The 14,962-nt window shown below is 51.7% G+C and overlaps 1 long non-coding RNA gene across 2 annotated transcripts in view; it reads left to right on the top strand.

The window, feature by feature from the left end:
- Positions 1 to 6,867, top strand: part of LOC127603369 (uncharacterized) — a 28,561-nt gene extending 21,694 nt beyond the window's left edge. For both annotated transcript variants that reach the window (XR_007963047.1, XR_007963046.1), the window contains 2 exons: positions 2,408 to 2,488; positions 6,211 to 6,867. This is a non-coding gene — a long non-coding RNA (uncharacterized LOC127603369). The remainder of the gene's footprint in view (positions 1 to 2,407; positions 2,489 to 6,210) is intronic.
- The last annotated feature ends 8,095 nt before the right edge of the window (positions 6,868 to 14,962 follow it).

Below are 14,962 nucleotides of genomic sequence, written 5' to 3' on the forward strand. Positions count from 1 at the left end.
TCCTGACTCCGTTCCAGCCGAGGGAAAAAAAAAAAGAGCAGGTTATCGTCACGCTGGATTTCTTCCGAACTTCAGCTCTTTGCTATTAAACACCCGCCAACCGCCCCCCGCCCAACTCATTCGGACTCGGCGGTATTGACACGGTTGCAGTCGCTTCTCCTGCTGCTTGTCAGCCCGCCAAGTTCTTGCAACGCTGCCTTGACTCTGTGGCCTGCTCGTGAGCGAGCGAGGGAGGGAGGGAGGGAGGGAGGAGAGAGAGGGGGAGGGAGGGAGTAGAATTTGGCCCAAAGACAAACTTGGCGCTGATCAGCTGGGAATATTTGGCTTGTCGGCCTTCTTGCTCTTGTCGCCGGCTTGCAGCTGGCCACTTTGTTGACGAGTGCCTTGAAAGCAGCACCGTTAGCTTTTATTGACGACCGGCGTGCTCGGAATGGCTCCCTCCCCCACTATAGCGGCTTCTTACCCCTACCTCGTCAGATGGCCGTTTTGTCGTGCTGTTGTCGGGAGTAGAAACCTCTTCAATCCGATGTCAAATGGCACTTTGGGATTTTTTATCGCCGGTAAACGGCCCCCTTCTCGGCCACAGCGGAGCCATGCTGGAAACGAGACAACTTTTCTCGGATGGCTCGTCTCTCTCGAGCGCGGATGGAAGTACTTTGTTTTTGACGTGATCGTTTAGAGCCACTCGGTGTGAAAAGATGAAACGCAGTCTGACCTCGTTGCTCTCGGAAGATGTCACTTTGCTCCTTCCGTAGGAGCACGGGGGTGGGGGCGGGGGGTGGCTTGACCATATTTAGCCTTCCCGCTGGCGGCTCTTTTTAATCATAATTCACCATCTTGACAGGCACGCAAAAGCACCATCAAAGTCCTACACTCGCCGCTGGAGGAGGGGCGTCGTGGCCCGGACTTCCCGGGGCCTGACTTGACCCCCCCCCCCCCACCCCCAGCCCCAAAAGATGTTTTCAGGCCAGCGTCCTCCCGTGCAGCCGCCGCCGTGGGCCTCGAAATCCTCCGTAGGGGAACACTTGCCGGCAAGGGGGGGGGGGGGGGCAAGGAGGGTGCGCACGCAGCATGAAGAAAACAAGGGGGGCGTCTCGCGTGACGAGCGGAAGCGCGGCTGCGCGGCGCTGTAATCAGAACGCTTTTCCGTCAAGAAATAACAGCGTGTGATTTTCCTCGTTTTTTTTTTTTTTTTTTTTTTTGGAGCTCGCAATAATTGCCTTGGCGCTTGTTTTGACACAAAGCAGTACAGCGCGTGCTAGTTTCCACTCTGCAGGAGCCCGCAATGAATTCATCAATTCTATTTCAAACGCAGACAGAAGTCAACTTGTGGGGATTTCTTTTGAAGCGCCACACTTCTGAAAGCTCAAATGACGTGCGCAGTGTTCCCCCCCCGCCCCCCCTTGTCACTCTGCACTTATCATTCATATTTCGACAGACCCAAAACAATGAACAACGGACAGTCAAGCGGGAACACTCCAAGATAGCCCCCCCCCCCTCTGATGGTGTCAAAGCGCGGCTAGTAGGAAAGTAGCAATCGGTGTCAAGGAAGTACCTTGAGACTGATGATCTGTCATTTAAAAACAATCACGAGTCTGCAGTTTTGTGACAGCTGAAAGAAGACGCAAATAGCGAGAGAGAGAGATCCATTGGGCCGTGGTTAATGTCTTGATTGACTTATTGGAATTTAATTCGATGTTGTGCACATCTGCAGCCCGTGCTTTGTGGCAAATAAAACGGCCGCAGGCGGAATTTAGTCGGCATTTCGAAATTTTTCTAATTTCAGTTCAAGGTTTTGGAAGCGCGCCCCATCATGCTCCAAAAATGAGTTTGATTTGAACCAATTGTGACGACTTCCTAATTGGACTGACGCGGCTCTCGCGCTACCGTTTCCCCGTGCGTCTTTGTCAGGCCGCGGGGCTGCTCGCGTACAGCTAATTGAAGGGCCCGCCTGTGGAATTTGCCGGCAACAAAGGCTTCTATTCATGCTGGCGGCGCTCAAAAGGTCGCATTGGCGACTGCGGGCGCTCCGAGGCTGCGATACGAAGGCCCGTGCGGGATGTCGGATCGCGGCCGATCTGTTGCGCCCTGTCAGTGCTGCTCGCCAGCTGATCTCGTCCGACCGCGGCCTGCGGTCCTCGCGTCGCAAGCGACCTATTTTGGACGCCAAATGGCTCGCGCAGCTTGAATGCATGTATGCTCGCTGCGGGAATCCGGTTGTGTCTCACCGCGACCGTGACGCGAGCCTCTTTGGAAGTGTTCAGGCCAAGGCGAAAAAGAGTGACGAATAAAGTTGATGATTCTTGCTGTGGGTTTTACATACTCGAGGTGCCCCCCCCCGCCAGGTCCCGATGTCGCCCTTTGTCACGCCCACCCGCCCTCACAATGCTCTTTTCGTGTCCCGCAGGGTGGAGACGAGGCGGACCGTGCCCCGCAGGAGGCCCGAGGAAATAATTAGCCGCGCACGCAATCGGGCGCGACATGACCGGTAGGTGGAGCGACCGCATCGCGCCGCTCTTTGCGACACTTTATGTAGATTGAACACGAAACGCCGAGTGCATATCCTCGCTTAGTGTGTTGAGGTGAAATAAGGTGTACCATGCGAATTGGATGAAATATAATGTGGAAAATTTGACCCCCCCCCCAAAAAAAATACATCAATATAATGGAAAGAATGTAAAAGTTTTGGCCATTTTTTTTCCTTTTTCTTTATTTATGCCTTCAGTTCAGTGGACATTGTGCTGTTCCTTCGAGTGTGTGCGCGTTGGCCACCAGGGGGTAGTGGAGTGCATACAGTTCATATTTAAGTCGCCTTTGCTTACAAGGCCCGGATGTGACGTTTCCTGTCATGCGTTAGCATCAAGCTAATGGAGTTTAAAGCAAAGTGATTGTTTTCAATACACAAGGTGGAAATCACCGTGAGGGTGTGTTGGCAGTTCATTGAGATTTGCGTTGCGTCATCACGCTTTGCTTGCGGCGAAAAAGGCCGTTGCCACATTCGAGCCTTGCAAAAAAAGGGGACTGGGTCAACGAATAAACAAAACACAAGCGGGGCTCTTTTTTTTTTTTTTTTTTGTCCTCCCCAGACTTTGTTCTCTTGAATGTTTGCCTTCGGAGGCCGACGAGCTTTTTTGCTCATGTTGGAGCGTGGCCGGGGATGGCACTGGCAGGAGGGGGGAGGGGGAAAAAAAAAAAGAAAGAAGGAAAGAAAAGTCCCCCTTTTGGCTCTTGATGGCTCGCCAGCTTCCGTTACATAATGTCACTCGTACGCTTGCGGACAGAATGATTCACAAATGTGGATTTTGGTGCTTTCCGCCGAGCGGAGGAGCGAGCCACTAGTTTCTGTTTCATCCCGTCCTTTGTTGTTAGGAATAGAAATCAAGTCAAGATGGCCCGGTCCGCCTGCGAGGCTCAAGCGTATTTGGGTCGCATGGGCAACTTTGTCTTCTCGGTCAATGCGAGAATGAGCCCCCGCTTGTGTGTCGGTATAAAAGTCGGCCTTGACTTTTTAACCCTCGCGTATGGAAGAGCGACGCGTCGCCGGCAGGCTTTATTCGTGACATCACTCGTCACAAGGGCGCAATTAGGAAATCGGGGGAGTCATCGGAAGCAAAAAGCGCTTCGCCCGCAGCCAATGGCGGCTCGTCGCCGTCGGGCCTGCATTTTTGAACTTTCCCCCGGCGAAGCGTCGCGGCCGGACGGCTCATCCGGCCGCACATCTGGAGGCCGTGATTGTGCTTTAATCCCGCTTAAGTCCCCGAGCGGCGCTCCGGTAGCGGCGAATGTCGACCGGACAGATGTCGAGGGACTCGCTGTACTTGATCCTCGTGGAAAAAAAAAATGTGTCAACATGGAGGCCGGGCGATGACAACCAAGCGCTCGCAAAGGTCTTGCCGAGCTCACGTCCCTCGCCCGGGGAACCTCGTTGACACAAAAGCGGGCGCGGGCATTTCATGACATTTGCGTGATATTATTTTCCGAGTTCTTCATCCCGACTCGGAAGGCTCCACTCGACTTTTTAACTTTTTAACAGTCACTTCTGATTTTAGAGCGCGTGCGTCTTGGACTTATTTTGTCCCACTCCAGGTTAGTGTGCGCTGATGTCAGCAAGCGGCGGTCCGGCACCGGGTGAGATTTATGAGGTGTTAAGAGCGCTCGCCTGTAGCCCACTGAGGGGGGGGGGGGGGTGCTGTGAGGTCGGCCATCACGAGGGCTTCAAAGGCGCCTTAACCCCCCGAAACCTTCCAAGTGTTGGCCTGATGGCTGCCCCCCCCCCTTCTCGAAAGGCACCTTCTCAAGTATCCCCTCGCTCGCTACGCCACCGCCATCCATGTTCTTTTTTTCGGCCGTTGGTCTTCCCACATCGGCACCTCCGTAAACGTGGGCTTGCTCGATTGCGTTTTGTGGGCAACACCCGAGCGGTTATTTTGAAACGACAGCCCGTGGGCGGCAAAACGGGGAAGACTGTACCGTTACTTTATTATTATTATTATTTTTAAACCATTGAAAGGCGGTTGCCATTATCAGGACTGCCCCCCTCCCTTGTTTGTGGGAAACGGACAACAATCGCCGGGACTCATAAAGTCAAATTACTAAATCCCGGGAAGCAGCAAGTCACGGAAACTTTTTTTTTTTTCCTTCTCTGAGTTTTCAGCAGTGATTAACATGTGATGTGCCCCTGGGAAAATGGGGGGGGGGGGGCGAACAAAAATCGAATCTGCGCTCGTCTATCTATACCAGCAATGTATCGTGACAGGCGGAGCAATGAAATGTTCCACCACCTGTTGCCGTGCTTACAACAGAAAAACAGCCCATCAAATGAGGATGCCATATCCTTTTTGTTTTTTAGGGTGGGGGGGCCTTCTGTGAGATGGCTGTCATGTAAAATATGTGCCGTGGCGCATTGAAGGTTCGGAAACAATAGCATACAGTATGGAAAAGACACACGCGATCTTTTCCACCTGTTGACTGTCGCGGGAAAAGAGATTTTTTTCCCCACATTCCCCCGTGCAACAACCCCCCACCCACCCCCACCCCAAGTTGTGCTCTGCCAGAGAAGCTGTTGACTGCTGCAGCTGCATGCTGGCGTCTTTGAGGGTTGGGAGGGATATTTATGGGACATGCAGGATGAGGGAGAAATGAGTTTGAATAATTCAATTGCTGTACCGGCGAAAAATAGATTTGTCTCATCAAATTAGACCCCCTCACCCCCCCCCCCCCCTCCCCAATTGGCAAACTAGTTTGCGCAGCATTTTGCTACATTTTGACTTATTGGAATCTGTGTATGTGTGTGTGTGTGTTGTTTTTTTTTTCATCTGATAAATTGACTTTTTCAAAATGTTTAATTTTTTTCTCTCGTCTCCAAAGACTTCCACCGAGTTCAACAACAACATTCACGTGTCATAAGACTCTCCAGAAATGCCCCCATGCAAAACTCTTCATATATATATTTTTTTCCCCCCCTCAGCTGCACACTTGTGTGGATGTTTGTTGATTTGACTGGCGGCCAACCTGCCGGCGAGCGCCGCTAAAAGCTCGTTGCCGCATTTCAAGTCAATATTGACATTTCTGTCACAATTCAAATGCAAATATCGCACCGGGCCAACTTCAAGTACACTCGGCGGCTCCGCAGGGCTCTTACGTTTGAACTTGGTGTTTGTCGTACATTTAGTTCGAGGGCCTTTTTCGGATGCACGGATTAGCCCCAGCCGCTAATGCCGTATCAGATGCCGGCCGTATCCGGCTGTCATCCCGGCTAACAAGCCGCCGCCACCGCTTTTGGAGGTCGTTTGGAGGTATAGAATTGCCGTAACGTCCGTTCTCATTTCAGTTAGCCCGTTGATGGCGTTTCCCGTCCGCACAAAGCTAATTTGGAGTCGACTTCAACTGGAAGCGAGTCTTTGATCCACTGTTGTAAGGATTGTCTTCCATTTTTTTTTTGGCAGGGAGACTGAGCGCAGGTACTTTGGAATATTTGGTTTTCGCGTGTGTCAAGTTTTTCTTCAATTGGGCTCTGTCCAGTGTTATTTTTAGGGTTTGGAAGCCTGCGCGCGGTATGATGGGCGGCGAACCACAAATCTGGACACCGCAGACTGAAAACAACTTGGGGAGGGGCAGCAGGAAACAAAAACAATCATTAAGAAAAATATATAAATAATAGGCATAGCACATTGCAATGCTATGTGCCCCCCCCCCCCCCTCCTCCCGCAGATACTGTGTGCAAACTACTTGAACACGTCTTCAAGTCATAATTCAAGCACTTCTCAGCGCCGCATGACGTCCTGGCGCGCGTCTTTGCTGCGGTTTCCCCGCTGAGCTGGCTTAGATCGATTGCTTCAGCTTCTCGCTTCGCATCGGAAGAAAGGCCGCGCTTCGTCGTACGCCGTCCCCCGGAAGCCATTTGATCTACCGAGGAGACGGCGAGATGTTTTTCGTCGCCGCGTGAGGTCTGGCCCGCCCGCTCTCCCCGAAACCGAGATGTTAATTTATCGGATGATAATTGTTGCTTTTATTTCCCTGGGCCCGCCGCGTTTTTCCTTTTGAGACCGGAGACTCGGCCCGCTGCCGCAAATTCTTCTCGAGTCATGAGATGGCATGCAGAGATGGCAGCCATGATAATATCATCTTGGAGCCTGGTCCAGGCTGATCACGACGAAGGGCGATCCCATGTGGCGTTATTTGTCAAGACGAGACTTTTTTTAGACTTTTAAAAAAATTCAACCTGGACAAGAAGGCGACATCTTCTTAAAATGGCCCCCGCTTCTCCGTCGGGGTTCACTTCCTGAAGGCGGACCATCGAGCGGACGCACGTCTGCGCTTGCTCCCGTCCGTCAGCTCATAAATGTCATCGCGGGGGACGGATGAAACGCCCCCCCCCCCCCCCCCCCCCCAGGGGACTTTGATCCGGGCTTCGGCGGGATCTTGGGGCTCTGCTTTTTTTTTCAGTAGCGCTAAAGTGCTCTGCGGATTGATTGATAGATGGCGAGTGCGAGCGTTCATTAGAAAATAGCTGGAGTCAAATGTAATGATGTGGATTATTAGAGCCCCCCCCCCCCCCTGCTAGCATGAGCCCGCCGCTCGCTCGATTTGTTTCAAGAGTAAATTGTGCGGGCGACTTCGACTTCCTGCGTTTACCATTTCCTCACAATCCGCTACATTTTTTTGAAGGGGCGGTGGGGGGGGGGGGGGGGGGGGGGTTATTCCAAACCTCACCAGTCCTGAAACAAAATGCATATGTGAGATTTTGAATGGCGGCTTGGAAACGCATGACGGGGAGCAAGCCATTAAAGTGGCAGGGATGGGGGTTTTTTTTTTGTTTTTTTTTTTTATTCCAACCATTTTTCCCCAGCGTTAACTCGCATCAAATTCCGCAGAGATATACATGTACATGTACAGTATATCCATTTTTTTTAGCTCCCTTTCGTCAAGGCATGTACAAATGCTTAAATAACAATTCGACGTGCTAAATGATCCGTGAAACTGCACGTGGGTAAGGGTTCGTAAAAGCCACTTTACTGGCAATAGTGTTTGCGGCCACGATGTTACCGGTAGCGGTACAACAAACATTTTTTTAATTGAGCGGCTGGATGATCAGGACTTTTATGACTTTGTTGTGTGATTTTAGCAGAAATGGCCACGTGCATCGTGGCTTATGTTAACATGCTTAGCAATATTTTCCAAAGCAACCCCCCACAGCCCCCCTGCCTGAAAAACACTTTAAATAGATGCAAACAAGGAAAAAGACAGCTTGGGGCCGTGTCGCTAAAGTGACTAAATGTAACGTGACAGCCTTTAATGTGGGCAAAAGCGCAACGCCAGCCGGCCAGACTCTCATTTTGGACTTTTGACTGCCATCGAACTGGATCGTTTATTCGTTTTTGTTCAGGACAAGTGAATTTGTGCTACTTTTTTAAAAAATTATAAGAGCAGTAAAAGATCATTTTCACGTGGCTTATCCATTTATTTCCATTTGAGGTCGAGCTTTAAAGTCATCTCAGTCGGCTTTTTCGAGTTGCTTAGTGCCGATATCATCAATGCGTGTGCATCTCTCATGATCTGTAAAAAAAAAACAAAAAAAACATCTCTGTTCACCACCGTCTTTCTCCTTCGTTTGTCCTCGGCGACGCCGGCCCACATTGGCCCACGTGAATTTTCGTGCTCGTCGGCTTCCCTTCTTTGTTCTTTCATCGTGAAATATGACTCGAGCCCCGCGTGTGTCTTTAATCAGCCGCTGACGTCCGCCTGTTTGATTAGTTTCTCGCTTCTTGTGGCAGATCATTTGTTCTTTTTATTTTTCTTCTTCGGCCAGACTCCTTTTTTAGGGGGTGGGGGGGGGGGGTTCTCAATTGCTTTTGTTCTTTTGTTAAACTTTAAGATAAATGAATTGTAGGTCCACTCTAAATTGTTCACAGATGTGACCCCCCCGCCCCCCGCCAACCAGCCCCATAGATTTTTCCAAATGCAAAAAAGTATGAGCAAAATACGTGGGGGAGTAATTAAATGAGGAATAGAGTATCTTTGCATTTTTGCCTGTGCCGTCTCACGGGCTCATTTCAAAATTCTCGCCATTGTCTCCTGCGGATGGCCGCAAAATGAACGTGGACCGCAAATCATCCGTACGGTCCGTCCTCCCTTGCCCGCTACACACGACGTCGGAGCGAGTCAATAAATGTGCGACCTCCTTCATGATTAGATTGGTGAAGTACGCATTACACGGTAGTTGTTCCTCATCATCCCGCCGAAAGGTTCCTGCAGCGACAGGGTGTCCCATTCATTTTCCCTCCTGCTTGAGCCCACCGCAGAGAGCGAGCGAGCGAGAGAGAGAGAGAGAGAGCAGCTTTGACTTCCCCTTTTTTAAAAGCAGATTGCGACGTTTCACATTTGACTCTTTTGCGGAAACGTGCCTTACTACTGAAATGATACGCGTGTCTCGCTCTTGATGTTGGAGAGGAAAAAAAAAAGTGTGAGCGTGAGAGACTGGCTTTTAATTTCAGTTTTTTTCTTTTTTTTTTGTACACCAGATGGTGCTGCTCCACCCCCCTCCCCCATCCCCATCCCTCTCCCCCTCCTCCATTCAGTGGGCTGCAACATTTCACACCTTTTTGACACGGGTGCCTCGCGACTGAAATGATGAAGCCTTGAATTCATGACGGTTGGCGTGTGCGCGTTTGCACACGAGCGGCTCAACGGGAAGACTGCGAGCGGCTTTTCCATTTTCAAAAGTCGTACGCCATCTGGGGCGACGTTTTCCTTGATTCCGAGCGTGCATCAAAATTTCACATCGTCCCGTTTTAGTGCTTTTTCGACTGAAATATTTAGCGCACGTCGCTGCGTATTCATTTTTTGCCCCCACCCCTTCCCCCCCTCATTCAAAGCTGACAGCAAAATGTTTATACGATGTCACTGCCTTCTTATGTAAATTGTAAGCTTGCATCATTGATGTCCGAGAGTGTGTGTGTGTGTGCGTGTTTTGCTGGGGGGGAGGGGGTTCGCCCACTCCCGCCGTCCGCCGTGTTGAGCTTAGCCTCTGAAGTCTATTTGCCTTGCCCCTCATTAGCTGCAGCAGCACGAGTTTCAACTTCCTGCGCCCATTGGCCGACGCCGATACACCCCCCCGACACACCCACTCGCACACCAGCCTCCACCCCAAAAAAAAACAACCCACTTGCTGAGGTTGCTGGCACGATCTCCTTGCTGGCCCGTCCGGCTGGGCAATTAGAGGCTTGGATGTCTATTGTGAGACGGTTCATGGCCGCCCACGCGCGCACACACAATTAGACATCACGGGCGAGCATCGCCTGGCGCGCTCGAGCGGCCATGTCAGCGTGACATGAAAGGTGGAACGAGATCAAACGCTCTTAAATTGATGATGCTGAGCAAAATGATGACGGTTGTGTGGATATTTGGTGTTTGGCAATGCGCCGCTCGCACCGATCCAAGTTGAATTCGGTGGCCCGGTGGTGAAGAGCTCCTCCCACGGCAGGAAATCGAATCCATCAAACCTTTTGCCCGGTCTCCACTTCTCCTATTTGTGAAAAATGATATTTCGGCTCTTTCTGCAATCGCCGTAATCGGCATGCAAAATAATGTCATTTCCAAACATCTTAAATCCTCTCGGCGATGTTCTTGAAATGTTGCCTTTCCATCCCTCGCGCCCTCTCACATGCTCTCCGGTAACCACGGGGGGGGGGATGATGCCCTGAGGGACACTCGATTACAACCTCAATGCCACCTTTAGCTTTGACTCACGAGGCGGCTAACGACATAGCATCGCGCACAATGTGATTAGCCGGCATCACGCAGGGGGGGGGGGACGCGTGTGAATGACCCGGGTCCTTTCTCCGGAGTTGCCTTCGGGGTCCCGCGTGACGCTGATGTCCTCCCGTCTTGACGCGAGCCGTCCCCGCGTCTGCTTATGTTAGAGGCCGCTCGGTTCAGCACCCCCCCCCCTCCCTTGCATGTGCGTCTGACACAGATGAAGGCACGCTGGCTGTTATCCAGGTATCTATTTAGAGCTCGCGGCGCGGCGTAGACGCGCGCAGCGCCACCCGAGTGAGTCACGGAGCTGATGATGCCAGCACGCTTGATGGCATGCCGCACGCTTATATATATATATATATATATATGTATATATATGTATATATATGTATATGTATATATATGCATGTGTGTGTATCACTTGAGGACACAGCAAGGCAGAGCTTGTCCCTAACTTAACTTCCTCAGTCAGACGCCACTAATCCAGAGAATGTCCTAGCCGGTCCACGGACTATTTGACCCCCCCCCCCCCCTCCTTACCATACGAACACACACACACACAGTGCAGCAGGTGTGTCTGTTTTATGCACCGGATGACCCCGAATGTCTTGTCTCTTGTTCTGTCAACACAGCGCTCACGTGCACTAATGCAGCATGAGCACATGCGCGTGCGCGCGCAAGCGCTGGTGTTTATCGTCTGGGAGAGGCAGCGCATATAGAATTCTCCCCCTATATATGCCCCCCCCCCCCCCTCGCCTGTTATCTTCCTCGTTTATCCGACCATTTTCTCTGCTGTTGTTTCCGGGCTCCGCATTTCTGCGCATACATATTCAGATTGTACGGCGCACATGGAATATGCCGGGGGGGGGGTCGGTCGCGGGTACATATTTAGCGTCTCTCGGGTCCTAACGCGGCCTCGGAGAGCTGGCGGTGTGCGCCCCCCCCCCCTCCATTCCCACCTGCCTCCCCCGACACCAGCCCTCCACCCTGAACTGCGAGCCCGCAATCCTGATCCAGAACCTTCACCCCGAAGGTCAACTCCGAAAATGAAATTCTGAATCTCGATACTGGACCGTCATGCCTAACCCGTCTTCATCCTCCATTTTCCATTTCCGCTGAAACTTTCCAACTCGGAGCTTCACCCCGGGCCCCCGCCTTGAATCGTTACTTGAAACCTCAGCGTTGGATTTTTTTTTTTTCCCAGTCTGCACCCCCCCCCGGTCCCCCAAATCCGCCCCGAATCTTGCCGCTTAACCTTGACCCCCGGACATCCCCGAGCCATCCATCTTCACTCTGAGCCTTCCCCCCTTCACTCGACCTCGATCCCTCCCTTCGGACCAGCGCATCCGTCTCCTGCGAGCGTCAAGTCATCCATACGGCAGCCGATGGGACGTGTTGCGTGATGTCGAATGGCGCCTGCGAGGATTCCGTCACGTGTGCGACCATGCGCGACGTCAAAACGGCTTCTTCTCATTTCTTCTCTTCTTCTGCTGTTTCTTATCAGCGCTCCTCTTGGGCTCCGGTCCAAAGATGGAGAAATTCTTGATGTGTTCTGACACAAGTGGGTCCCGGGGGGGCTTGGGGGGGGGGTTATTATTTGTGTCCAAGAGCGCAACACGACGACCGTGTAAGGCACATGTATGTGTGTGTGTTTTACGTGCATATGTGTGTGTGTGTGTGTGGGTGAGTTGAAGACTAGTCACATCTTGGACCACACACGTTTACAAGGATCCGGCGGCCGAGGGGGGGGGCGGGCCCCATGGCCCTTGGGTACCCCAGCCCAAGTCTCTGCCAAGAAAATCACCTTCCAGTCCATTGCCTCCACCTTTCTGAGCACCTCCACACATGAGCGTGCGCGTGCACCCCCGACCCCCCCATCCCACGCCACCTTCTCATCTTTCATAGATTCTTCTGGATCCGCTCGGGAAAAAGATGGAGAGTATAGCGTGTGTGAGTGAGGGGGGGGGGGGGCTCGCCAGGCTTGAGCATACCCCTGGGTGGGTGTGCCGGAGGGGGGGCAGCAAGTGACCGTGCTGGTATGTGTTTGCGGTTTCTTGACCTTTCTTGTTTCTTGACCTCTGCCGTGACAATGTCATTTGCCCATCGCCCCCCTCCCCTCCCTTTTTTTTTAACCTCTTGATCTGTCCAATCCCGCAGCCCTTTACTGTTGCTCGAGGTGCAACCGTAGCACTTTTGTGATTCCATAACACGGGAGGGTGATGACAACACAACTTTGTCCCCCGCCCTTTGACGGCACGTTGACAGTTTTTCCACCATCCTGCGTCTGCTCTTCGAAGGCCTGCCAGCTAAATGGAGCCGCCTTTGGGGGTGGGGGGGTGCGGACGCAGAGAAGTTGTGGACAGCTCCTTGGGAAATGTTGCTGCTGGATACAGTTACATTTTTTTTTCCTGACTGTTTTTGGAGTTGCATGCGGCTTAGCCCGCAGGCTGCTAACATATTCAAACGCTAGCATTTTTTAGCTAGTTGGCGAGCTACGCTGAAGAACGTTTGCGGTCGCCCGCGCGACCACTCGGGCATGATCGATAGACTGAAAGGGTCAATGGCCCGATCCGTAAGGCTTCCTGTTGTCCCACTTCATGTCAACAAGCAAAGTTTAGATGCGCTTTATTTCGGCCAAACGATTCCGCTGCCAAAACGAGCTGCTGGGATGGAACCGCAAAGTAAACATTGTGAAGATCATGTTTTTGAAGGGTGGTCACGCTTGATTTGGCCTCAAAACATCCAGCTGTAAATGTGGCTCCTTTAAATTCGTTCAGTCTGAAAATATTAGCAATGGCTCCAATTGATTTTTTATTTTTTTTTTTGTTTAAGTTTGTGAAGTGAAAGGGGACGATGGATGAAATGGCTTGTAACGTGTTCATTGTGCTTTTGAAAGGCCGCGCGCGTCACACGCAAGGACGATGATTTCAACGAGATGACACAAACAGCTGAGCTCGGACGGAAAAGGGAAGCGCAGGGGGGGGGGGGACCTGATTGGCATGCCCCCGCGTGCGTACACGACGGGCGCCGGGAGCCTTCAAGGAGCAGGAAGTGAGGCCCGATTAGTTTTCCTCCGGCGCGCTCACCTTCTTGGCAGAACTTTGGCTCGGAGCGGCGGGCTTTTTTCCGTGCGCTGTGGGTGCCGAGCCAACTCGAGTCGGTCGGGGACACGGGTCCACCCTCTCCTTTTGTTTGCATTCCCCCCCTCCCACTCCCCCAAATGTATAGGGATGGAAAAAAATGCGTTTCGTGGGTTACATTGTCGCAACAAACGGGACAGGAAATGTTTCAAGCGACTATTTGGAGCGTCGTGTGAATGTCAAAATAAGCGAGGCCCGATTAGCCCCTTTGGTCCACTTGAAAACCAGACTTTGGAAGACGCTGCAACTCAAGAATTCTCTTGATTTTATTGCTCAGCAAGTAATCAATCCCATTTATTTTGCCACACGCGTTTGAATCTGTGCGACTTTCAAGAATTTTCCTGCTGAAAACGAAAGTGCTGCCATATGCCGGCGGCTCTCATTTCTCGCAGTGTTTTGATGACGCGGCGTTCTTAAAAAACCCTCACCGGCGCGCCGCCGCGGCTTTTCCTTCACTCCTCGCATCCGACCCAGCTCCCTTTTTGTCGAGAGCGACCACTCTGGGACGCGGTCCAACTGTGAGCAACGTTAAAGAGTCGCCTGGGGCCTTTATATTTACGAGCCACGGACTTGCCGCAAATGACAAAGCGCTCAAAAACAAACGTCTGCACCGACGGGTCGCCAAGTGACCTCTTTTCCGTGCCCCGTATAGAATGTTCTACCCTGCATGTCCTCCGTGTCCTTGGCTGCTACGGGGCCTCACTGTATACACGCACGCACGCACAGAACATGATACGCGCTGTACCCGCAGGCACCAGGTAAAAGTTCACATAGCTTCATGCATACACTGCATGCGTGGACTGCACGGGCGGCACCGACGGGAAGCGAATCGGGAAGGAAATGCACAAAAGTCTTGAGACACCAACAGGAAGTAAAAAGTGACCTGGCATCCTGGCACATCGACAGGAAGTGGGAGTAATGACATGCAGTGATTGAGAGAGGTTTTTTTTTCCTCATATTTTATGCCCACGCCGCTTCACCGTCCTCACCCCGAATCAAACGTTGGCAACAGCGTCAGCGCTCGTGTCCCAGCTGTTCATCTACAGCGGGCGGTGCGGAGAAAATCAATAAATATCAATCAACCTGACAAATTTTAACCCCAAAGGATCACTAAACTGGACGAATCGCCCCAGCCCGAACTTGAAACAATAAAGCGAAGAAGTCGCGATGCAGGGGGTGGGGGGGCTGCTGCTTTTCACAATTGGCTCGCTCACTCGTGCTAACTTTGAAGTATTTTGAGAATGTGTGTCAGCGTGCGTCGTTAAAGGTGAAGCCTGCTGCGGGGGAGAATGCCTCTTTCTTTTTGTAGGCCCAATTAAAAAAAAGCGAGCCCGAGAAGCCCCCCCGCGTGGAAAAATGAATGAAATTCCATTTGGATGCGTTTTAAACGCATTGTTTCCATTCCTTTTTTTTTTTTTTTTTTAGGTCAAACTTGCGCAAGCATATGATTAATTTGCGTCAGAATGCGCCTGTCAGCGCTCTGCATTGTAATATTGTAAACAGATGTGGTCAACACATTTATCTTCATTAAATATGACGCCATGCGCTCCAAAAGCACAAATCTG

Source organism: Hippocampus zosterae, chromosome 7, assembly GCF_025434085.1.
Source record: "Hippocampus zosterae strain Florida chromosome 7, ASM2543408v3, whole genome shotgun sequence".
NCBI classification, from domain to species: domain Eukaryota; kingdom Metazoa; phylum Chordata; class Actinopteri; order Syngnathiformes; family Syngnathidae; genus Hippocampus; species Hippocampus zosterae.